The following is a 24,052-nucleotide window of genomic DNA, read 5'->3' on the forward strand; positions in this document are numbered from 1 at the left end:
AACCAACATGACGCTTCCACGGCAGCAACGTCATAAACATGACCCCTGACCCCAAGAAGCCATCCATCCTGCCGACGTGAGTCCAGGGGCTGAGCAAAGCATGGGCGCAATGGGAACAGCTGTCAGAAACAGAGGGTACGCAGCAGGTTGTCATGGTAACGCAGCAGCATCAAGCGCTGGGTGTCAGCGGGTGTCGGTGCACCAGCTGTTCTGTTCTTAGGGATACAGTTTCATCAGCCTTTTTCTATCGCTTCCACACATTCAGCAGACGCGTACCGTTAAAGCTGCACGACGCGGCTCATGATATATAAATAAATCTGTGCGCTCAGCCTAAATCATGAGCTCGGCTGAGGAGGCTCTCGTCCCCCTTGTTTCCAAGTTTATCCACATCAGTGACAGTTTTCTGATTGCACGTGCTACTATTAGCTAACAAACTGCAACTATGGTCGATTTTAATCTGAATTAATGAATGGGGACCTACTCTGCTCATCTCCATATATTTACCTTTAGACTCTATTAAAGTAGATTCACATGATTTATATAGAAAATAATCTTTATGTATTTTATATTCGGGCTTGGTTTATCTGGTTGAACAAGCTGTTGAAGTGCCCCTTCATTTCAATCCAGATGTTTTCTGATTGGCTGCCTCTTACAAACAGAAGGTTTGAGCAGAAGGTGGGTGGGGCTTCTTTGTGCCTGAGATGACTATGTTAGAGACATCCCATCTCTGTGACCTTCGGCGTTCTTAAGGTACGTGCCGGGTTATGGGTGAAATACAGTAGAATTACGGTCCCGCGGTAAAACACATTCCAGCCATGTATTCCAGCCCTAACCTTATCCCTAACCTTAACCAGCACTTTAATGACATGAAATAGTGTTTTCCAAAGCAATTTGAGGAAAATGAACAAACATGTGTTGATTGATTCCAAACGGTTCTCGTGTTCCCTAATTTTTCCGATCTGGTCATTTAGGAACGTGCTGGGTGCCCGGAAGCGTAACATGTTGACGATTTGTCACGTAGCTTAAAATATTACACCTCGGGAGCAGAGATGGGCAATCTGATTACTTTTTTCAAGTAACAAGTAAAGTAAGGGATTACTATCACAAAAACGGTAATTAGATTACTGTTACTTTCCCGTAGGAACGCTGCGTTACTGCGTTACTAAAACCGTGATTTTTCTGCGAGAACGTCTCATGACAGTGACGTAAGCGAGTGCGACGTTCGTGACAACAGCTGTGTGCAGATCAACAATGGATCATATATCGAGTGCAGAGAGAGTATGAGCGTGCAGCGTTTAAAGCGTGGAAGTACTGACCTTACTTTGAGTTTGATTCCATAAAAAGTGACAAAAACATTAGTGTCCGTTGTGCGTGGGAAGAAAACTTCTTTTTACAGCGAAAAAAAAATTAAAACCCCTAAACTTCCAAACAAGCACCGAGTAGCTACGACGTAATGGGAAACTCACAGAGAAACTCGCGGATTTTTCCACTGACCGCTGCACACCTGCACCAGGGTAACCCTCCGCCTACCCCACTCCTGCTTTACAGGTGAAAATAGAGCAACAGGACTTTATTTATTTTCTGCTGTGTTTTACTTGCATCTATTTGAAAGACTGAGTGTAAACACAAAAAATATTTTATTTTATGTGCTGGAATGTGCAGAAAATAGGTTTAAATATTAAACTAATTTCTTCAAGTCAGAGAATGTTGCAGATAATTAAATTTTTACTTCATGCATAAAGTTAAAAGATTAAAACTGATAAAACAAGTTTAAAAAAAAAGAGACTTTTCCATTTGATTACATTTTATATGATGATTATGCAGAAAAAGTAGAATTGGGCTGAAAGATCTATCACTTTATCACCTATTCAGGTTGTAAATCGTGTTTTTAAGAAGTAACTAAGTAACTAAGTAATTAATTACTTTTGAAAATAAGTAATCAGTAAAGTAACGGGATTACTTTTTAGGGGAAATAATCAGTAATTAGTTACTGATTACTTTTTTCAAGTAACTTGACCAACACTGCTCGGGAGTGAGAACGTGGTGCCTGGCGTCAAGGTCAGATCCAAAAACAGCGACACTGGATGATGCTGAAAACTCTCTGCTTGGAACTACGCTAACCAATGGGTGACATCATAGTGACATCTTTTATATACAGTCTGTGTTTGTGAGTGTGTGTTGCCAGATCCATCTCCCCTGACTCACACACTTTCCACCAATGCATGAGCTTAACCTTGACTTAGCTTCAGATACATGAGTCACCCTAACCACACGGATAAAAACATAATCACTACGGAAAGACACAGGAAGAGACGTCCTCTCAGGTGAGGACATGCTCCTTGTGTTCACTCTGCTGTGTGTTCATTGATTACATGCCTGAGCCTACTGCTTCCCCGGGGGTCCACCACCATGGCTGGGAACACAGGTTGTGAAGGAGAACTAAAGTATTTCAGAGTCACTTTTCCACTGGTAACAAACATGATTTGTAATATTTGGATTCTTCCTAAATTTCTCTGCTGCACCAACTTTAATACCTACATTCAAGTAGGACATCATTGCACGCTTAACTTCAGTTACCCACACTCTCTTCCAATAACCGATATATTAACCTCTTAAGCCCCAACGCCCCCTGATACGGGGGCAAAAGGCAGGAGATCAGGTAGGCTTGGGGCTTAAGAGGTTAATAAACATCACACACTGTTGTTCTGGGATATCAGATTTTTTTTGTGAGAAAACGATGATAAATTTGAGCTTTGATTGTTGGTCTTGACTCACGGTAAGTGTGGCTATCTTAACTTAGCTTACCTTTGGTCCACACAACACTTACCATTGCAGTAAGTGAGTCCAGGTTTGGCCCAAATGACCATCAACCAGAAGAGAACCAGTCTCAATACTACTACTTTTTGGCTTCTTTTTAGCTTTGTTTTTGACTCCATGTGTTCTGCTGCTGTTTCAGAAAGGTTAGATATTAAGTCATGTGGTTATCACTAGAACTACATGATTATAGGGTTAACTTTAACTAGAAAGTTTTCTCTTTGAGACTACTGAGACCACAGCAGAGGCAAAAGGGAGAGCGAATATTAAAAATACAAGACTGCTTGGACATAAGCACAGTGCGGCTCGATGAAGGACATACAGTTTCACCTAATAAGACAAATCATGGCTACTGAGAAAAAAGCTCCATGACTCAATAAGAACTCATCAACAGTACCAACGGCTGGTCACATTTCTTAGCATTTAACAAATAATGTAGCAACACCACCTCAGAAAAATTACAGGAGCTCTCGAAATCATCGCTCGAGAAAAATCAGTCGGAAGGAATAAAGAGAGCAACGGTCACCTTCTGCAAAACCATCCCCTTGTTTTGGGGGGTGTCTCAATGTTGCCTGTTTGGTGCACCTGTTGTCGCTTTCATTTGCAACAAAAGCAGGGTGCAATTGATTCGCAGTAGTTGATACATCATCCTTCTCTCACCCCAACCGGTCGCAGCAGATGGCCCCGCCCCTCCCTGAGCCTGGTTCTGCCGGAGGTTTCTTCCTGTTAAAAGGGAGTTTTTCCTTCCCACTGTCGCCAAAGTGCTTGCTCATAGGGGGTCATATGATTGTTGGGTTTTTCTCTGTATCTATGAAGCGCCTTGAGGTGACTTTTGTTGTGATTTGGCGCTATATAAATAAAATTGAATTTAATTGAATTGAATCATGGCTTGACAGGTCGATATCCCTAAAGACCAACAGATACCGTGTATTGTATACACTACATTTTTAAGCAGTGTATAAGTTATATTCATTTCAACCCATTCATCTCCAAAAAGGGTGAAACACTCCATGAATGTCCCAGCTGTAACCACAGTTGTAACAGGCCAGGTGTCAGTAGTACTAAGAACTGGAGCTATGCATCACCTCCAATGGGATGTGAAAGGGAAGTGACAAACAAGCAACTAAAAACTGTTAACAATGATAAAGAAAGTTAGTCTTCCCTCACAGGATACTTTTGTCTGACAAAACACAACTAAAATCATCTGCTAAAAACATTCGAAATAAGAGTTTAGCTATACCTTTGCCTGCAAAATTGATAGGTTTACCACCTGAAGTAGCTCTAGGTCTCAACACATGTCAAAGACAAAAGCATCTCTAAATGATCACCTTCAGAAAAATCCTTCACCATGACTCAATCTCCTGAAGAGAACTGGTACATGCTTCACAACTCCTCCACCAATCAGAACGCATAACGAAACCTATCATGTGAGACACTGTGGGTTAATCTGGAAGTGCCATTCAACATCTATCAAAAGCTAAATGTGGAACTTCTCCTCTCAACAAACTTTATGGGATTTCTAGAAGCAGTAGCTAGCCAGACGGTTGCATGAAAATAAGAGAACTTTTGAAGCCTGAGAGTCATCAAGGCCTTTTAGGCAACCTCTCACAATCTAATCATACACACAGTTATTCTATTAGAATCACAGAAATCCTACTAGACACAGCCAAAAGTCTGCAGCAATGAAATGGAAGCGAGGCCTCCCACTGATAATTGGACTGATGCTCTCGGAAGTGAGAAGCTGTATACCTCTAAAACAGATCACTTAAAGAATAAGATCAATTTCTTATATAAAACATGGGAAATCTTTTTTAACTACACGGAGAATCTCCCATCTCACATGTCTCAGTGTCTGCCAGCAGGGTCTCTCTAACTCCACAACACTAAGACTATAAATAGGATCACTTTTATAGCTGCCCTATTTATAGCCACTCAGTGCAGAGAGACAATGCATCTGATCAGGACCAACGTTTTACGAGATGACGTTGCCTTCATACGGTGATGAAATTATTACATCATGGAAAAAAGTCACCTTTACATGCTGGTAGCATGTGGCCGTGGCAGACAGTGACCACAGGGGCCACAGTGGTGTGAACCAGCTGATCTGTGGCTGCCTCGTCTCCCTCGGTGATCGCCGGGGGTCCGGCAGGGACAGAGAGCCAGATGTGTGTTCGCCGTGGCCTTGTCAAAACACGTGTGTGCGAATGAGCACACATGCACAAAAATAAACAATGACACAGACAGAAACCCCACGTATACACACGTACGGGTTAGCCTTCGCCTCAGGCCTCGCATAAACTATTCAGCAAGTCCAAGAACTCCCTCCCTCCTCTTCCTCCTCCTCTTGTTCCCTCTGCATCTCTCCCTCCTCTGTCTCTGCTCTCCTCACCAGTCACTGGTGTTGAGTTGTTAATTAGCGCCGCTATGAATACATGGCCCAAGGATGGGGAGGGGAAAGCTCTGTGCGTGTGTGTTTTGTGCGTATGTGTTTGTTGGCGTGTGTTTGTGTGTGTAGGGCAGTTCTATTTCTGTCCCATCAGCTGATTTCCAGTGACGCCTTGCAGAAGACTCTCTGCAGGAGGAGGTTCAAGAAACTGGAAAGAAGGCCGTGTGTGCTTCAACTCTCAGTAAAGGTCAGCAGGAAGCGTTTGGTTTGATTTGCCCCGCCCCTTTCATGACCCATGGTGTAGTCCTCAACATCCTGGATTTTACCAGCCAGCATAAAGACTGCTGCTAAGCTAAAGCTAAATCCTGTGAATTGTTCTTTACTAAGAATTCTGGTTTTCTACACCTTTAGAAGTAACTTTTAAAGGTACCACGTACATACATGACAAAATCCTACAAACCCTCACCTACTACATATGAAAGCTAGCAGTGCTAGCTAGCTTCCAGATCATTGATAGCATCTTAAATAATTCACACATACAAAAGTTATTTGGATGCAAGTAGAGTTCAAACTTGGAGAATATTACATTGCTTGCTGTATGCTGAATCTAATTCACGCAAAGATCAATTTGAAGTTCATATTCGTCTGAGATTATCAGACAAACCTGATACAGTGATGAAAAGCAAATGTGTCCATATTGATTCAACACTTCAACAGGTCATCAGCAGTCAGCTGATCCATTAATGATGCTGTGATCAGTGTTGGTCAAGTTACTTGAAAAAAGTAATCAGTAACTAATTACCGATTACTTCCCCCAAAAAAGTAATCCCATTACTTTACTGATTACTTATTTTCAAAAGTAATTAATTACTTAGTTACTTTTTAAAAACACGATTTACAACCTGAATAGGTGATAAAGTGATAGATCTTTCAGCCCAATTCTACTTTTTCTGCATAATCATCATACAAAATGTAATCAAATGGAAAAGTCTCTTTTTAAAACTTGTTTCATTAGTTTTAATCTTTTAACTTTATGCATCAAGCAAAAATTTAATTATCTGCAACATTCTCTGACTGGAAGAAATTTGTTTAATATTTAAACCGATTTTCTGCACATTCCAGCACATAAAATAAAATATTTTTTGTGTGTTTACACTCAGTCTTTCAAATAGATGCAAGTAAAACACAGCAGAAAATAAATAAAGTCAAAGACTAGCGGTCCTGTTGTTCTATTTTCACCTGTAAAGCAGGAGTGGGGTAGGCGGAGGGTTACCCTGGTGCAGGTGTGCAGCGGTCAGTGGAAGAATCCGCGAGTTTCTCTGTGAGTTTCCCATTACGTCGTAGCTACTCGGTGCTTGTTTGGAAGTTTAGGGGTTTTTTCGCTGTAAAAAGAAGTTTTCTTCCCACGCACAACGGACACTAATGTTTTTGTCACTTTTTATGGAATCAAACTCAAAGTAAGGTCAGTACTTCCACGCTTTAAACGCTGCACGCTCATACTCTCTCTGCACTCGATATATGATCCATTGTTGATCTGCACACAGCTGTTGTCACGAACGTCGCACTCGCTTACGTCACTGTCATGAGACATTCTCGCAAAAAATCATGGTTTTAGTAACGCAGCGTTCCTACGGGAAAGTAACGGTAATCTAATTACCGTTTTTGCAATAGTAATCCCTTACTTTACTCGTTACCTGAAAAAAATAATCAGATTACAGTAACTGCCCATCTCTGGCTGTGATGGTGGATTTGAACCCAGGACCTTCTTGCTGTGACAGAACAGCTCTGAAACAGCCTCTGTAAAACAACACGAGTATATGGACTCAATCACGTGTTTCAGTTCATATTGAATAAAACATTAAGTCTATTTATACATTTTAGTCAACCTAAGTTGTAGAAAAGAGGATCAGCTAAAGATTTGTGATTGATAAGTCATTAGACAATGAGAGTCATCCACTGCTCAACTGTAATATACGGGTTCAAAGCACCAACACAGTGATGGCAAAAACACTCGTCTCAAGGCTTCATAATGGGGAGTTACATCCATGCTTTTTACTATCCGCAACGGTGCCCATCCATGGAAGTGTTTGTTTATTTTTGTTTTATTAATTTACTTATATTCTAAACATGCAATAAATTAAAGTTATGATTGTCTTGCCATTGTTTTAGATCAGGGGTGGGCAATCTCAGTCCACGAGGGCCAGTGTCCCTGCAGGTTTTAGATCTCACCTTGGGTCAACACACCTGAATCACATGATTAGTTTGTTACCAGGCCTCTGGAGAACTACAGGACACGTTGAGGAGCATATTTAGCCATTTAAATCAGCTGTGTTGGTTCGAGGACACATCTAAAACCTGCAGGGACACCGACCCTCGTGGACTGAGATTGCCCACCCCTGTTTTAGATAGATGCATAGATACAGGAAAGATGGCGCTTGCATTCTTGCATTTGGAAGGACTTTGAAAAAGACACCACTCCCCAATCGACTGTGATTCAAATATCAATAGCTATCGAAGGCTTCTTATTTTCTTATTCCTAAGGTGGACAACAGAAGAAGCAGACAGGATTGAACACTACCTACTTGTTGTTCCTAGAGTATTTAAAAGTAGAATGGGAGGCAGAGCCTTCAGTTTTCAGGCCCCTCTTCTGTGGAACCAGCTTCCAGTTTGGATTCAGGAGACAGACACTATCTCTACTTTCAAGATTAGGCTTCAAACTTTCCTTTTTGCTAAAGCATATAGTTAGGGCTGGACCAGGTGACCCTGAATCCTCCCTTAGTTATGCTGCAATAGACGTAGGCTGCCGGGGATTCCCATGATGCATTGAGTTTTTCCTTTCCAGTCACCTTTCTCACTCACTATGTATTAACAGACCTCTCTGCATTGAATCATATCTGTTATTAACCTCTGTCTCTCTTCCACAGCATGTCTTTATCCTGTCTTCCTTCTCTCACCCCAACCAATCACAGCAGATGGCCCCGCCCCTCCCTGAGTCTGGTTCTGTTGGAGGTTTCTTCCTGTTAAAAGGGAGTTTTTCCTTCCCACTGTCGCCAAAGTGCTGCTCATAGGGGGTCATAGGATTGTTGGGTTTTTCTCTGCATCTATGAAGCGCCTTGAGGCGACTTTTGTTGTGATTTGGCGCTATATAAATAAAATTGAATTGAATTGAACACTGACTGGGACTTTTCAGAGATATGGCAGCTTTTTTAGTTCACTGGATCAATAATCCAAGCACAACAGAGGGCGTTGAAGCGAAAAATGTTTCTTCTGCTGCTGGAGCTGGAGACCAGGGAAGACAACAGACATGTTGACACATGCTGTGAGGAAGCAAAGAGAGGAGGGAGCTCGGGGATAGCGACAGAGTAATCAGAGGAGGTAAATGAAAGCAAGCAGACCCAGAAAGGGAGAAGAGACTGTGAGATAAAAAGAAAAGAAACAGGATGGCAGGAAGAAAAGGTGAGGAGTGTGTAACACACAGAATCCCATCTCAGAAAGACATGGATCGACAAACTGTCTACAGGGAGGAGGAGGAGGAGAGAGAACAAGTGAAAAAGCAAAGGATGAACAAAAAGAGCCAAGACAGAAACAAGCGTGGGCCAGAGACCATGAAGGAGAGAAGCTGATGCATCCGGAGCCACTCTATAAATACCACTTGAGGAATAGATGATGGAAAGAGGATGGAGACAGGATGATGGAAAGAGGAAGGGGAGGAAGAAGAGGGGGGAGACAGCAAAAGAATAGACAGATCCTCTCAGGCAACTGCAATCTATAAAAGCAAGAAGACTCTGCTTACAAATACTACTGCTACTACTGACTTGAAATAACCGATAGAAAATGTGTTAGAAATAACCTAAAAAAAGTAAAGAACCAGAAGAGAAGAGCAAGAGATGGCTGCTAAGCCAATGCAAACATCTTCTTTGCTTTCTTGTTTGCCTGCCATGATGTTCTCTATGACGACTTTTACATACTTGCCTCCATCAACTCTCAAAAGGCTATAAAATAGTACAAACGTCATAGCAGAAAAAAATCACCCAGATGGCTGCTGTGTACCTCTATAGGGCAGACATGTCTCAAGCAGTCTGGTTGATCCTGCCTGGCTTGATGGAGTTTGAGTCCCAGCTTTCATGCATACAGTCACATCCTCTCAGGCTGTTATATTTACACCAACCTGCTGGGTTAGTACACAATTTAAGAGCTGCAGTTCAAAAAACAAAATCTGGCTTCTGTAAAGGGAAACTCAGTTTCAGGGTGGAGAGAACCTTTCATTTTTCACCACACCAATCCTTTCAGTACTATATCTATATATATATCATATATCTATACATCTATATATATTTGGGGTGCAACGATACACAAAATTCACGGTTTGATATTTTTTCGACACAAAAAAAATGTTCATGCCTTTTTAATTTGTCATTTATTAAAATTATAAATATATATTTTAACTCTAAAGTACAGTTTTTAAATTTAATGTTGCTGAAACAACAAAGTAATAAAAAAAAATCTATCTGATCGAGAAATCACTCATCTTTGGAAAAGAGAGTTTATTACAGAGAAGTGGCTCTTTCCAAAATAAAAGCTATACTATACACTTCTTCTGGGCTATATTCTCAGCAGCATATTAAACATATCAGGTCCCCATAAGGAGAATCATGTGCTAACGGCTGTCTAAATGACTCGGCTAAAGTTTGTAGCATGCGTGCTTGTTGTTTTTGTCTGCTTCCACTTGTCTTTGCACTAGGATGATGTCGGTGTAAATGTGCAGTCATATTCGTTGTGTTCCCACTAGTGCTGTCAGCGTTAATCTCGTTGAAATGACGTTAACGCCACAACACGGCAAATCTCCGTTAACGAGCTACCGGGGATCGCCCCGTGCGTGGGGCTGGACTGCCAACACGTTAACGAGCTAACTGCGCTAACGCAGTAGCTCCCACCCATGTAATTGAGCATTGCGTGGCACATCCAACATACTGTTTTACTTTAGTCCATGACGCGCTTACCTTCAGGGTCATACGTCACATGAAAACCAAAATAGTTCCAAACGCCAGATCTGAATGAGGGTGGGGGAGGTTCAATTTGCATGTTGCAAGGAGAGCTTAAGTTCTGTGTGGCTAGCTTGCCTGTGCTCAGTGAATCTACGTTCGACTTGTCGCTACCCGATCCGTACCGGAAACCCGATCCGTACCCCGCATGCGCAAATCTTACGTCACTTCCTCTCTTTGCCAACATTGCGACATTCAATATATTTGAATGATACGGTTAGCGCCCAGTTAGCTCCTAGCATTTCTCAGCAGCTCTTCCTCCTTTTCGACTACCGGGACATTTAAACAATGGATAATCCGTTTACAAACAAATTCATGCTTTTCTCCTCAACAGAGAGCATCCCCCGATTGAATAACAGCGCCGTAAAATAAGAAGAATGGCGCCTAATTACAGAGTTAATAATACAGACTTTGTAATATCTCAGGTGTAGATTCAGCAGCCAGATGAAGTGTTTACTGACAATTGACAGTGTAAGCAGACATCATCATCACTATTCCAATCAATCCTCTCCACACAGACAAGCATAAACACACTCGACTATCACTAAATCAAATTTAACACACGTTTGTACTGACGCCAATTCAGTTTACAATAGGGTTCATTCGCTTGGTCAGCAGGTGGCGGTATCCTCGTACACTGGGGAGTAAACTGCCATTAAACAAACAGAGGAAGAAGACATGCGCAGTACGGATCGGGTAGACCCGAATTGTACGGTCCGACTTTGCACATGCGCAGTAAGGATCGGGGAGTCCCGATCTGTAACTATCTTTTTATTTTTTGTTTTTGTCTACATTGTACTGAAATGCTTCATTATTGCAAACATTTTAAGATATATTTATTATTCTTAACATCTTAACAGATACTCTGACCCATAACTATCGTAAAACGCAACGACCGGAAGTAGACACCTTTCGCGCATGCGGGGTACCGATCGGGTTTCCGGTACGGATCGGGTAGTGACCATTGACTGTAGAAAACAGTGACACGACTACTCCGCCTAGGCTGCACTGTCGAGCGCACGAGCGCAGATCCACTGAGCACTCAACACAGACAGCATCGTCAGAAGGAAAGTTGATCAAATAAATTAAAAATGTTGTATTGTTCGATACACATGCATACCAAGCTGAAAGCACTGTATCGAACGGTTCAATATCGATACGAGGATTTTGTGTGTGTGTATATATATATATATATATATATATATATATACACTGTATATATCCTGAGAACAACTACAAGGTAAAATTCAGAAATGTTAAATATACAAGAATTTTTCCTCCAGTGTTAAATTTGACACCTAGTATTGAATTAGTTTTAGGATAAATTATGAAAAATGGACGCTCTGCAGTTAGTGAATCATCCTGTTGCGTTTATTATTTTAAAAATACCACAGTTTTTTGCCTTGGTTGTATCATTATTTGTTGTATGTTGTTGTATATTTTTTGTTTTGTTAGTTTCATCCACGACCTTAAAGGCCGGTCCGACAAAAATATCGTCGGACATTAAACCGGTCCGTGGCGCAAAAAAGGTTGGGGACTGCTGCTTTAACCAATAAGCACAACCGTGTTTATCTTCTTCTTCTGCCTTAACAGCTCTGCACTGGAGAAGCAGCACCGCCCTGTCACTGATGGGTGTGAAGAGGGTACAAAAACAGAGCTGATGTTGTATTGTTCGCTGGAGGTTCAGTCTTGTGTAACTAGCACGTTGCTGTTCTTCCTGCGCCATAATTACACAGGCCTCCTGCTACACAGCTTCAGCCTGGCTTCAGCCTTCAGGATCAAACTACAGCAGCCCCTCCCAAAGATAGTGCTTAGATGTTGATAGCTCTTTTATTGATGTTGTGAGTGTTTTAGCCATATTTATGGAGGAGAGTGCTTTTTTGGCATGGACTCCTGAGCGTCTCTCTTTCCTCCTCTACATGCATTTATATTTTCTCTTTTCCATTTATATCCCTCTAACATCCATCTTCCTCCATTTCCTTTATTTCTTTTCCTCCTATACCTCTGGCTCATCTCGTTTGTGCTGTATGGGATTCCGCTCTGAAAGCGATCACAGTGGTCTCTTCCACATCACTGTCTACATGCAGTTCACTTTGTGTTGTCCTCCTGTTTGTTGAATACTGAGCCACGCACACATATGTAAATCACAAAGCCTCTGACCTCACTCAGCCTGCTGGCTGATGTGTAAGCCATAGCTCTAGTTGGGGGAGTAGTTGTGGAGTAATTACAGGCGACCTCTAATCCCCTCACTGTATCCCAGCAGTCTCCTCTCCGTTGCACGCCACCTCCTTTGTTATTTTCTTCTATTCGTCCTGCTCTCCCAACCTCCACACACAATAAGCCACAAATGGAAAAAAAATACACATCTGCACAACTCCTGGATTTAACCACCTTAGACAGCAGCATTAACCATGGCCTGTAAAACTCCCGTGATGTTATCCATTCTACGCTGCAGCAAAGTGTGCAGGCAAAATGGTAAAACATACAGTTCCACATGTAGCTGCTTAAAGCTAGATTCAAAAGTGAGGCAATCCCCTTAGACTCCCGTGTTAAAGGAGAAATCTGGGTTTTAGCATGCTCAAAGTACACTTTGGCCTGCAGACTGGAGCAGCTAGGATTGTAGATCAGCGGTCCCCAGCATTTTTTTGCGCCATGGACCGGTTTATGGCTGACAATATTTGAACAGACCGGCCTTTAAGGTATCGTGGATAAATACAGCAAAATAAAACCAGTATCTGTACTAAAAAAAGAAGATTTACTTATAACACACTGGGAAAGACCCAGGAAAACCGAGTTAACAATAAAAACGTTTAAAAAATAATGATAAAAACTTCCTTTTATTCCACATGCAACTGTCCAATATATAAATCAGCACATGGGATTAACTATTAAACAAATGCACAGACTGCACAAACAAATATCTGCAACTCACCAATAACTGCACTAATTACAATGCCAACTTACAACATTGGTCTATGGCATCAATTAGTGCACAAATATACAAAAACCATCAAGTTCCAGTCAAAATACATCAAAATCATTCAAGCTGCGCTCAACAGAAAGTTTTGCCTCATGCTCACCCTACCTTTCTGCTCATCAACATCAGGTGCCGTGAACAGGTGAGTGCAGCCACATTTATCATCTACCACACACGTGCACCAATACAGTGAGTCCATTTAAACCAACTCACTTAGTCAAAAAAGGAACTCATATGGCTCCTTCACCCTGAGAACCTTAAATTTTACACCCGAGCCTCAACTCTTGCAGCCAGGTAACAAATGACTCACAGCCCTGTACCAGTCTGTGGCCCGGGGATTGGGGACCGCCACACTAGATGACTTCCTCTACCTCCTGAACCACAACCACCCCAATTAGCACCGATCCAGGTGGATGGATGCAGTTTACTAAGCTTGCTAGTATTGGTTGATAACTCATGACTCCGCCCTCCTGTCTAAACGAGGTCACTTCCACCTCCAAAAAAAACCCCAACAACAAAATTCCTTCAGAATTGGAGACGTTTATTGTTCAAACATTATGCTCTGCTTCTATCAGAGAGACACATTGCAAAACGTCCAGGTAGGAAGCTAAATAGAAAATTTCTAGTGGGCTCGTTTTTGGCTCAAGGACCGTATGTTTGACACCCCTGTTATACAGAAGCTGAGCTGTGGCGTGACTGTGTTCCAGTCAAAGCTTTTTTGTTTTAGATGCTTCATATTTGTCTCCTAAAACCAGACGTTATTTCTGGCCTATAATAATAATAATTTTTATGACAATAAGCGTTACTTTTTCTTAAATAATAATAATGGATTGCATTTATATAGCGCTTTTCTAGGCACCCAAAACACTGGTGCACAACCACAGGTGTAGCCACAGCTGCCCTGGGGCAGACTGACAGAAGTGAGGCTGCCATATTGCGCCATCGGCACCAGTAGGCGGTAGGGTAAAGCCCAAGGACACAACGACCAGGACAGAGAGAGCTGGGGAATTGAACCGGCAACCTTCCGGTTACAGACAAGCTTCCCAACCCCTGAACCACGGTTGCCCTAAACACACAAAGTTGCTCCTCACTAGGGAAATATGGGGAACATCAAGTTCTCAGATGTGGTCAGCTGTTCGCGATGTAGCATGTTTGCAAACGTTGGCTCTGTTGCTTGCCGTGCTGTTTAAGTCAGCGTGCGGAGGTCGTTTATGTGCCGATCCCGTAGCCTGCTGTGTGTGGCCGCTCAGGATACACTCCCTTAGCTTCCTTTGACCACAAACACAGACAGAGATGAAGGGAGAGCAATGTAGAGAGTCTGGTCATCCCAAGCAGAATGCATTCTCATTAAAGTTTAATGCTGCTGAGGTCTGGGAGCACTAACGGGGGCTACTCACTCAGGTCGCTCACTCTCAGCACACTCAGCCAGACACCGCGAGCCTCCACCTCCTCCCTTCCTCTGTGAGTCTGATAAGGCTGCACCTCCTTCTCTGCCACATTTTGTTCCCTGTGTCTCTGATGCTGTAGCTAATGATTAACCAGATATCAAGTGTGTGCAGCTGTATCAACACACAGACACGCGGCTGTTTCCCAAAGTGCACAAAAATAGTCAAGTGAGGCAGAAACCTTTTTAGATTTACTCCTAAGCTAAGCAGTGTTTATTTAATCATTACTATTTATTAGCAGGATAATGTTGTTAATGTACCGACACCGTGTAAACGTCTACGCTCTTCTCAAAAAGATTACCAGCAGGTTTTGAACCCTCACTGCTCTTATGAAGCCACATGAGCCTTTGTGGCTGATGAGAAAAGCTTGGACTGATCAGGTGGGGAAAGAAAATCTAATCTTTTACAAGCCAAACTGGGAAAACTATTCGACAGATGCTGTGTTTTTGGCCTAGTTCATAACTTAGCTGTCACATCATTTACATGCACTCTATTATTGAGAGCAGAACAGAGTAAAGTCAAATACTGTTGATGCTGAGAGTAATCCCAATTATGGAAACATGACTCCAACTTTAGGCTGACTTTGTTCTGCATCTGTTTAGATGAAACATTTGTTTTCAGCTTTTTGTGCTGAATCCATAGGCTGCACATAAAAGATGGACATAACTAAGAGATCTGAAAAGGAACGAAGATTCATTCTTTTTAATAGTCAGGAGGACAAACAAAATTACTTCTGATTATATTCGATATCTCACTGGTTAATCACTAGGTTCAAGTTTTGCCTTAGGATTGAAAACTACCAGAGATGGGCAGTAACGCGTAATCCGATTACTTTTTTCAAGTAACGAGTAAAGTAAGGGATTACTATTGCAAAAACGGCAATTAGATTACCGTTACTTTTCCGTAGGAACGCTGCGTTACTGCGTTACTAAAACCGTGATTTTTTGCGAGAATGTCTCATGACAGTGACGTAAGCGAGTGCGACGTTCGTGACAACAGCTGTGTGCAGATCAACAATGGATCATATATCGAGTGCAGAGAGAGTATGAGCGTGCACCGTTTAAAGCGTGGAAGTACTGACCTTACTTTGAGTTTGATTCCATAAAAAGTGACAAAAACATTAGTGTCCGTTGTGCGTGGGAAGAAAACTTCTTTTTACAGCGAAAAAACCCCTAAACTTCCAAACAAGCACCGAGTAGCTACGACGTAATGGGAAACTCACAGAGAAACTCGCGGATTCTTCCACTGACCGCTGCACACCTGCACCAGGGTAACCCTCCGCCTACCCCACTCCTGCTTTACAGGTGAAAATAGAGCAACAGGACCGCTAGTCTTTGACTTTATTTATTTTCTGCTGTGTTTTACTTGCATCTATTTGAAAGACTGAGTGTAAACACAAAAAAATTATATATTTTATTTTATGTGCTGGAATGTGCAGAAAATAGGTTTAAATATTAAACTAATTTCTTCAAGTCAGAGAATGTTGCATATAATTGAATTTTTGCTTGATGCATAAAGTTAAAAGATTAAAACAAATAAAACAAGTTTTAAAAAGAGACTTTTCCATTTGATTACATTTTGTATGATGATTATGTAGAAAAAGTAGAATTGGGCTGAAAGATCTATCACTTTATCACCTATTCAGGTTGTAAATCGTGTTTTTAAAAAGTAACTAAGTGACTAAGTAATTAATTACTTTTGAAAATAAGTAATCAGTAAAGTAATGGGGTTACTTTTTTGGGGAGGTAATCAGTAATTAGTTACTGATTACTTTTTTCAAGTAACTTGACCAACACTGCTCACTACAGTAGGAGTGTGTCGTTTCCTCATCATGTGATCACAGATTTTAGTATATAAAGAAGAAAAAAAAAACAATTGATAACAGGATTTCACAAAGTAAAGGCTGATATCACAGTGGTAACATCCATCTTGTGCTTATGTAGTCTACATTATTTAAATTCACCTACGTCACTGACTATACTATACTCATAGAAAAAGCATCACTTTCACTTTGTTGTTAATTATCTGTTTGATTCCATATATCTGATTCAGGGACACAGTGGGGGCGGAGCCTAATGGTGCTTTTATGCCACCTGTCGCATGGCATGACAGTGGTCGACTCCATCAATTTTAAGATCAGTGTTTGCATTATACAGTCTTTAGTTTTAATTGTTTAACAAAATGCATGGACAGCATGGTGCTTACACTGTTGCCTCACAGCGTGGGCTCCAGCTTCCTCTCACAGTCCAAAGACATGCAGTTAGTGGGGATAAGTTAATTGGTGACTCTAAATTGCTCTTGTCTATGTGTCAGCCCTGTGACAGACTGGCGACCTGTCCAGGGTGTACCCTGCCTGTCGCCCTAAGACGGATGGATATTTTTGGATAAAAAGGTTTAAAACTGACACTCCTTCATATAGTTTCATGGGGGAACCAGCAGTTCAAATAACTCAGTATCACAAAAATTATGATTATTCTTGACCGATACAGATTTTAAAGTGTAACCAATACTAGTGTTAAAAAGGTGGAAAAGAGGCTGTAACAAATCTGGCTGAAGTTCAGATTCCAACATTTTTACCCCTTTTTACAACCAAACAACCTTCCACAAACTTTAGTTGTTGTTTTTAACCATAACCACATTATTTCTCCTGAAAGTAATAATCAGAGAATATCTGATAATGGCAAAAGAAAAAGAAAACAATGTGCACATGGCAGAAGTGAGCGTTAAACAAAAACTGTCACTGAATGTCATCGGGAGTTGTAAGAATCCGTCACTGTGTTTGGTGAGCATTGTTTCTGGTGACAGAAAGCTTTCAATTGAATGAATGCTGCAGAAATAGTATGCAGAAAATGTGTGAACAGGCCCGTCCACATACATTCAACCCACAGGGAGTTAAGTTTCTGGCTTTCAAACCTGGATTCTGGCCCATATTTACTGCATTGGACACACACATGCATACACACAGGTGCACTACGCTCTTTTTTTTCTCTTGCAAATTAAATGAAAATGAAGTAAAAAGATGACGGACGGAAGCTCAGATGCACACAAACACACGCCGGGCTTCTATTCCCTCCAGGTGTTGCAGACACACCCGACTGCCTCGAAGTTCTTTTAATTAAGAGCAAAGTGTGACGATCCAATCCAGGAAACTCAAACACACACAGAAGCACATGGACTCACACTTGCTCCAGCTGTCTGGAAAGCGAGCGAACGCTCGCTGCAAAGCAACAGGACAAACTGTACAGTAACGCAGGCGTGCTGTCTTTGCTAGAGTGTCCTTTCCTTCTGCAAGCCATCTGGGTTTGTGGCTGTTTGCGTTTCGCTTCTCGTTATAAGGACAGCGGTACACATGCTGTCAGAACGCATGCATCATGTGGAGGTGGGTGGGTGTCGATTTTGAGCGTACAATCTTGCATGAGTGCGAGTGTTTACCAGTGTAAAATAGGAAAAAATGGGCACACATGCTTCCCTGTGTGCAGTTTGTCTGTGCGCCGGGACAAAGTGCAAACACTACACGCTGTAATTAGTGCAATTTAACTTCAGGACACAAATGAATCAGGTTAACAAGAAACAAAAAAGGTTCAGAGCATCAACAGCAGCCAGTGAACTGAATACTTAAATATTTCAGGAACCACCTCCAAGTGTGCTATTTTCAGACCTGATCCATAATTCAGCATTAGCATTTTTCTCCCAGAAACCTCGAAACTCTTCAGTCTGATCTGAAAATGTTCCTTTTAATTTCAGCTGAAAGACAACAAGTTTTTTTCTTTACTCCGGAGACATTATTTGGTAAGGTGACATAATTGTAGCCGCTGTTGGTTTGTGTGGTTTTTGAGTTCTGGATTCTTAGTTAACATATATTTGAGTTTTAGTTTGTGTCTGGCTCATATCATCATTTCGCTGTTTGAAGATTCGATTTTCTGTGTTTGGTGAACTTTTAGATTCTTCTGTTGATTTCTTTAATATTCTACTAAACTCTGTTTTTTTTATTTCTTGTTATATTCGTCAAGTTTTTGTTTGTTGTTATTACGTTAAGTGTTCTCAGAGGATGAAATTCACGTTTGTGATGTTGTGTTTGGTTCACGTGATCATTTTAGCTGTAGATGTAGTGGTACAGTCTCCACGGTGATTCCCTCTTTCTGCCTGTCTCATCCATGCGCTTGTATTCATGGTTATCTAAGTGTGATTCTTGAATCTGTTGTTAGTTGTCTTTTGTTTATTTCCTATTTTACAATAAAAGCAGGGTTTCTTTCACAGGTTGAAACAGGGTTACTTCTTCCTTTTGTAATCGGCTCCCTTGCCCTGACTGCCTGTCTCATGTCCCTCGTGCTGGTCAGTCTCCAGGCAAACTTCAGCGTAAACGCAGTTTTCTTCTCTTCATTTTATTTTAATTGTCCTTTTAATTTTTTCAGCTTTTAAACACAGAAACAGCATCACATTGAGTTACGCCAGTCTACCGGATAAGTAGGTGGACAGCTAAGTCACAGAAAGTAAACGGCATTGGATCATAATATTTACCAGGAGCTTGTTGTTTCATATTTTAAAAGTTCTATAGTTGTAGTAACTCTGTGAGGTTTTTACATGTAAATACTGGTTACCTGTAACCAGTGTTGGGAAGGTTACTTTTAAACTGTATTTCATTACAGATTACAGAATACATGCCCCAAAATGTATTCTGTAACGTATTCCGTTACGTTACTCAATGAGAGTAACGTATTCTGAATACTTTGGATTACTTAATATATTATCATGCTGTTTACAACTACATGAATGTACTATTGCTGTGATTTATTACTGTTACTGAAGGTCCGCGGCTCCGAACCGTAGTAAAGGGACCTCTGGCTAATACGGTGGGTTCTGTGTCGGCTCGTAGCTGAAAACTAGCTTTACTTTGTTGTCTGGGTCAACTTTGCTAGCGAGAGACAGAGAGAGGCGTTGAAAGGCTGCTCCAACGGAACTTATTGTTTCAGAGGAAAACACGAACACGGTGTACAGTCGAGTCTTAATAGCTTACTTACAACTGGGCTCGTCAGGCTCTCTTCTTGGCTGCAGTGGTTATTATTATATTTACATGCTTCCAGCTCCCGTTTCTGCTCGATGACAGCTCGTACTTTTCCTTTTTCTCCCTCCCTCGCTCACAGACACATAACGGGTATGGCAGTCCATTCTCCCTGCAGCACGGACTACACTGCCCATGATGCTACATTCTTTAGAGCTATACCTGTAGCATTCTGCCTGTTAGCTTAGCACAACAACAACAAAAAGGCCTCTCTCACCCAGGAAACACGCAGAGAGAGAGCGTCACCCTGTAACCATGGCAACCGCAACGCTGCCGCCCGGAACAACAGAACGTAGCTGTCAAACAAAACCCAAACAGTCCTGACCCGCCACAATATGAAACAGGGAAGTACCGCCGTGTAATCCATTTATTTCAACAAAGTAACTGTATTCTAAATACCACCTTTTTAAACGGTAACTGTAACGGAATACAGTTACTCATTGTATTGCATTGTATTTTAAATACGTAACGGCGGTACATGTATTCCGTTACTCCCCAACACTGCCTGTAACAGATTGTTTACATACAGGAACTTATGCAGAAAGGGGAGTGGTCTATTTTGAAAGAACTACGACAGAGTCAGGCAGGACTTCTCACCCTGTAACATCACAGTCTATCTCTCACTGTTTATGTAAATATTAAATAAGAGGAAAACAATCGGTTCAATAAAGTAGAAACCAGACTCCACACATTAGAACAGATGCTAGAACCAAAGACCCAGCCTGTTTTTGACCTTGTCTCCCAGCTGTAGCTGACCTCTTGGACAGCAGCAGCCGCACCAGACGGCACACAGGGCGGAGGACTCCGCTGCCCTCTCCGTGCACCCTGCAGCCTTACAGCACTGGGGAGCTCTGGTAAAGGGAGATTAGCTGTGTGTGCGTGCGTGTGTGTGTGTTTGAGTAAGTGGGAAACTTCCCATTCTTTCAGTCTCGCCCTTTCCTTCTCTTCCACCACTCTAATCCTTAAAACCTCTAAATCCTCCCTCCTCTCCCTCCTTCTGTCCCCCAAGTCCTTATTTCTTCTGCTGCCCATCTGGTTTCAAGGAACAATCTGCACCTTGTACGGATCAGAAAAAAGTTTAAAGTCCTGAAAACAAAACCAACGCAGATGTGCATGCTCATTGATTCAATGGGATGACTGCTGATGGTGCTTTTACTTCTTTCCCTTAAGATCAACATAAGCGGAGGCCTCCATTAACATCACCTACCACCCCTGCCACCCCCTGTGCTGTGCATCCACCCTGTCTACAAACTCTGCTCTGAGCACATCAATATTTTAAACATTATTTCTATATTTACGTTTTGGGAACCTCAAAGCTCCCAGGGGTGGATGGAAAAAAGATTTCCTGTTGTGCTTAGAATTATTTTTTCCTGAGATTACGGTCACTGCTGCATACTGCATTTGGATCCTTCCCCTTTTGCACGACGGCTCCCCTGCACCAACCTTCCTCTGGATTAGGAAGTCAATGGAGATTTAGCCAAGTCAAAGGAGGGAGTTTCTGAAGTCTACAATGCATTAGAGGAGAAACTGTTTGTTGTAGCTGTGAATCAGTGAAGGAAAACCCAGGTGCTGACTTCTCACCGTCTGTGAGCTCAGAAGCAGGTGATCTGGCTCTGCGATGTTTCTTTCACACTGGAGGTTAAACTCGTGACAGATAAAGTCCCATATCAGTATAACCTTATCGCTGCCAGCTGCTTGGCTCTCAGGCAGTGCTGGCCAGGTGGAATAGTCTTGATGTACTGAGGTACTGAATGTCCTTTTGGCTGTAGGCTCTCACTGGTGTTGGAAAACATCTCTGGACATAAATAAATAAACCCTACACGTTTAATAGACAGTGTGGATGCACATAAATAAATATTTATTAAGCTCTTAAATCCTTAAATTACAAAAAAGCTAAAAACTTTTCATTTTAGTGCCCTGTTGGGAAGCTATGTCTCCTTTATACCCACTGATTTCTGCTTCATTCACAGACAGCAACATGTTTTCATCCCCAGACATTACGTGCTGTCACTCTATCAGGTACCAGTCACATCCGAGTAGAAAAATGAAGCCAAAGCTGCACTTCCTCTCATGGCCACTTGAATCTGAGAGACAATTATTTTTTCATTAATTCATCTGTTTGGATACTGGAGTGTGAGGCTTTGCCACTTTCATTGGCAGGCGTCCAGACACAGGCATCTGCCGGGCATCACCTCTAACTCTAACTAGAGTGAAATTGCAGTATTTTATTTCTCTGTTACTTTCTGTGCAATAGCACCTGTGCAGCTCGCTACGTTTGCTACCAAGTTACCAAGTTTGCTAGTGTTAGCTGCAAACTTGAAACTCTGGTCACTTCTAGCAACATTAGCATTTTCTGTAGCCAAAACACTAATATTGAAGCTGCAAAATATCCTGAAACCAATGGGTGATGTCGCCACACCGTTCCTCACCATTACACACACACTGGCTATAACTGTGGTGAACACTGAGAGACAACAGTCACATTATATAGAGCGACGGTGGCTGCATGAGGAGGCTGGAGTCAGAAGGCTGCAGTTTGCCTCCTGCTGGGAGCGTTTTACTTTCATTTTCATTCTGATTAGTTTGCGGCTACGAGCGTAAGCTAAAGGCTCTTGGTTAGATGTAGAAAAAGATTGTGATTTGATTTTAAAAAACGTCCCTAATCAAGTATACCTACATGACCTGGAGCATCAGGCCACTGGACACTTAGTGTTTTGATGAAACAGACGCGTCTGAGATCAAGGAATTCATCATAGGCTGAACTGTCCTAAGGTTTGGTAGCACAAGCTATTTGCAGTATTTTTTAATGAATACATGAGGATGACAAAGAAAATGCATCCTGTTTGAAGGGATATGAGTAACCTATAACGAACTTTACCTTCCAGTAGCGCCATTATACGTTCAAAATGAGAAGATTCAAGTTCCCAGTAATCCAGATGATCATTTTTAACCTTAGATTTTCGTCCTAACGCACTGACTGCTATTGAATTGGTTCCTTCAGATTGCAGATGAGCACAGTTGGGGAACATTTGCTGCAAGCACATCTTGCTTGTTAACTCATAATTCAAAACATATTGTGACAAGAAAACTTTTTTTTCCTCTAAAACAAAAGTTCAAATCCAGTAACTCTCTGCACTGAAGTATGGACTTAATCCTGGAGTCTCATTCAGCTGTGACTATCCTAAATCTGTTGACCCCATTTGTGTGAGCGTGCATGAAGATGGTCATCCCCTACTGTTCAGCTGGAACTTGTGTGTCCCTTGTTTTTATTGTTGTCCTGCTTGTGGAATAAGTGGAACAATGTAAGTAAAACATATGCTTGTCTGATTTCCTCTGTTCTATATAATTCAGCTCTTCCATTCAAGCATGATCAAACTACACTGCCATCAGTTTGCGCAACCCAGCTGGTATGCAAAAGATTGATTTACAGTTTAATTAAAGAGCTGAACAATTAAAGTTTATTTAAACAGGAACTTCAAAATAACTGGCCAAAGATCCCCAAGTGGCGAAACGTGCTTCTAGAAGGACTTTGACAAAGAACCGCTGGGTTTAATGTTGAAATGAAACCCAGTTTAAGGTAAGTTTCTGCTCACAAAATATTAGTTCAGTCCTGTGTCTGTCTTCTATACTGTGCATAATAATCTTACACCATATAGTGGTAAATATCACAGAGTGCCTCAGTAGCTAATGCCTGCACATTTCTCTAAAATCACATTACTCCTTTGGCCATGGTGTTCTGGTCCGGTTAATGATTAGCCAGATGATGAAGCCATTATTGACTGAACCTGCTGCCTGTGCCTCATGGAACATTAAATACATCACTTCCTCTCAAGGGGCCCAACGCTGGCCCTCACTCTGTTTCCCTTCAGTGAGGAAATGAAAACAGTCATTAGACTCAGAGGAGGACAGAGAAGCTAAAAGATGCTGCAAAAGCAGCCAGGAGCAGAATAAGGGTCCTCGCATGTTTCAGGAGCAAGTTACCACATACAGCCCTGATTCACGGTGTCTTAAAGATTGCTTGTGTTCAACCCCCCGCCCCCCGATGCATCAAACTGCAATGCAACCCAGCTTTTGTAAAAGGCAGCTGGAGTACACCGAACCCTCTATAACGTCTCCCTATCATCTCATAGTGGGTTTGTTCAGTTTGAAGTGCCTTCTGTCATTTTCCCATAAAGCTTCTGTACAGCCAAGCATCCCCAGACCAGCACTCTCTGTTCTTATTCTTCTCTCTCTGACAGCCGGCTCCATCGACAGGCAGAGGGTTTACAAACGTCCAATATCATTATTATGTTATTACAATTCTGTCTTTCCTAATCTGTATGTTATCTG

General features: G+C 41.8%; 1 protein-coding gene across 11 annotated transcripts in view; it reads right to left on the reverse strand.

Moving 5' to 3' along the window:
- The window catches only part of rims1b (regulating synaptic membrane exocytosis 1b), a 106,643-nt gene that overhangs the window by 80,852 nt on the left and 1,739 nt on the right, over window positions 1-24,052 (reverse strand). The window lies entirely within an intron of this gene.

The sequence above is a fragment of the Neolamprologus multifasciatus genome, chromosome 6, assembly GCF_963576455.1.
Source record: "Neolamprologus multifasciatus chromosome 6, fNeoMul1.2, whole genome shotgun sequence".
NCBI lineage: Eukaryota > Metazoa > Chordata > Actinopteri > Cichliformes > Cichlidae > Neolamprologus > Neolamprologus multifasciatus.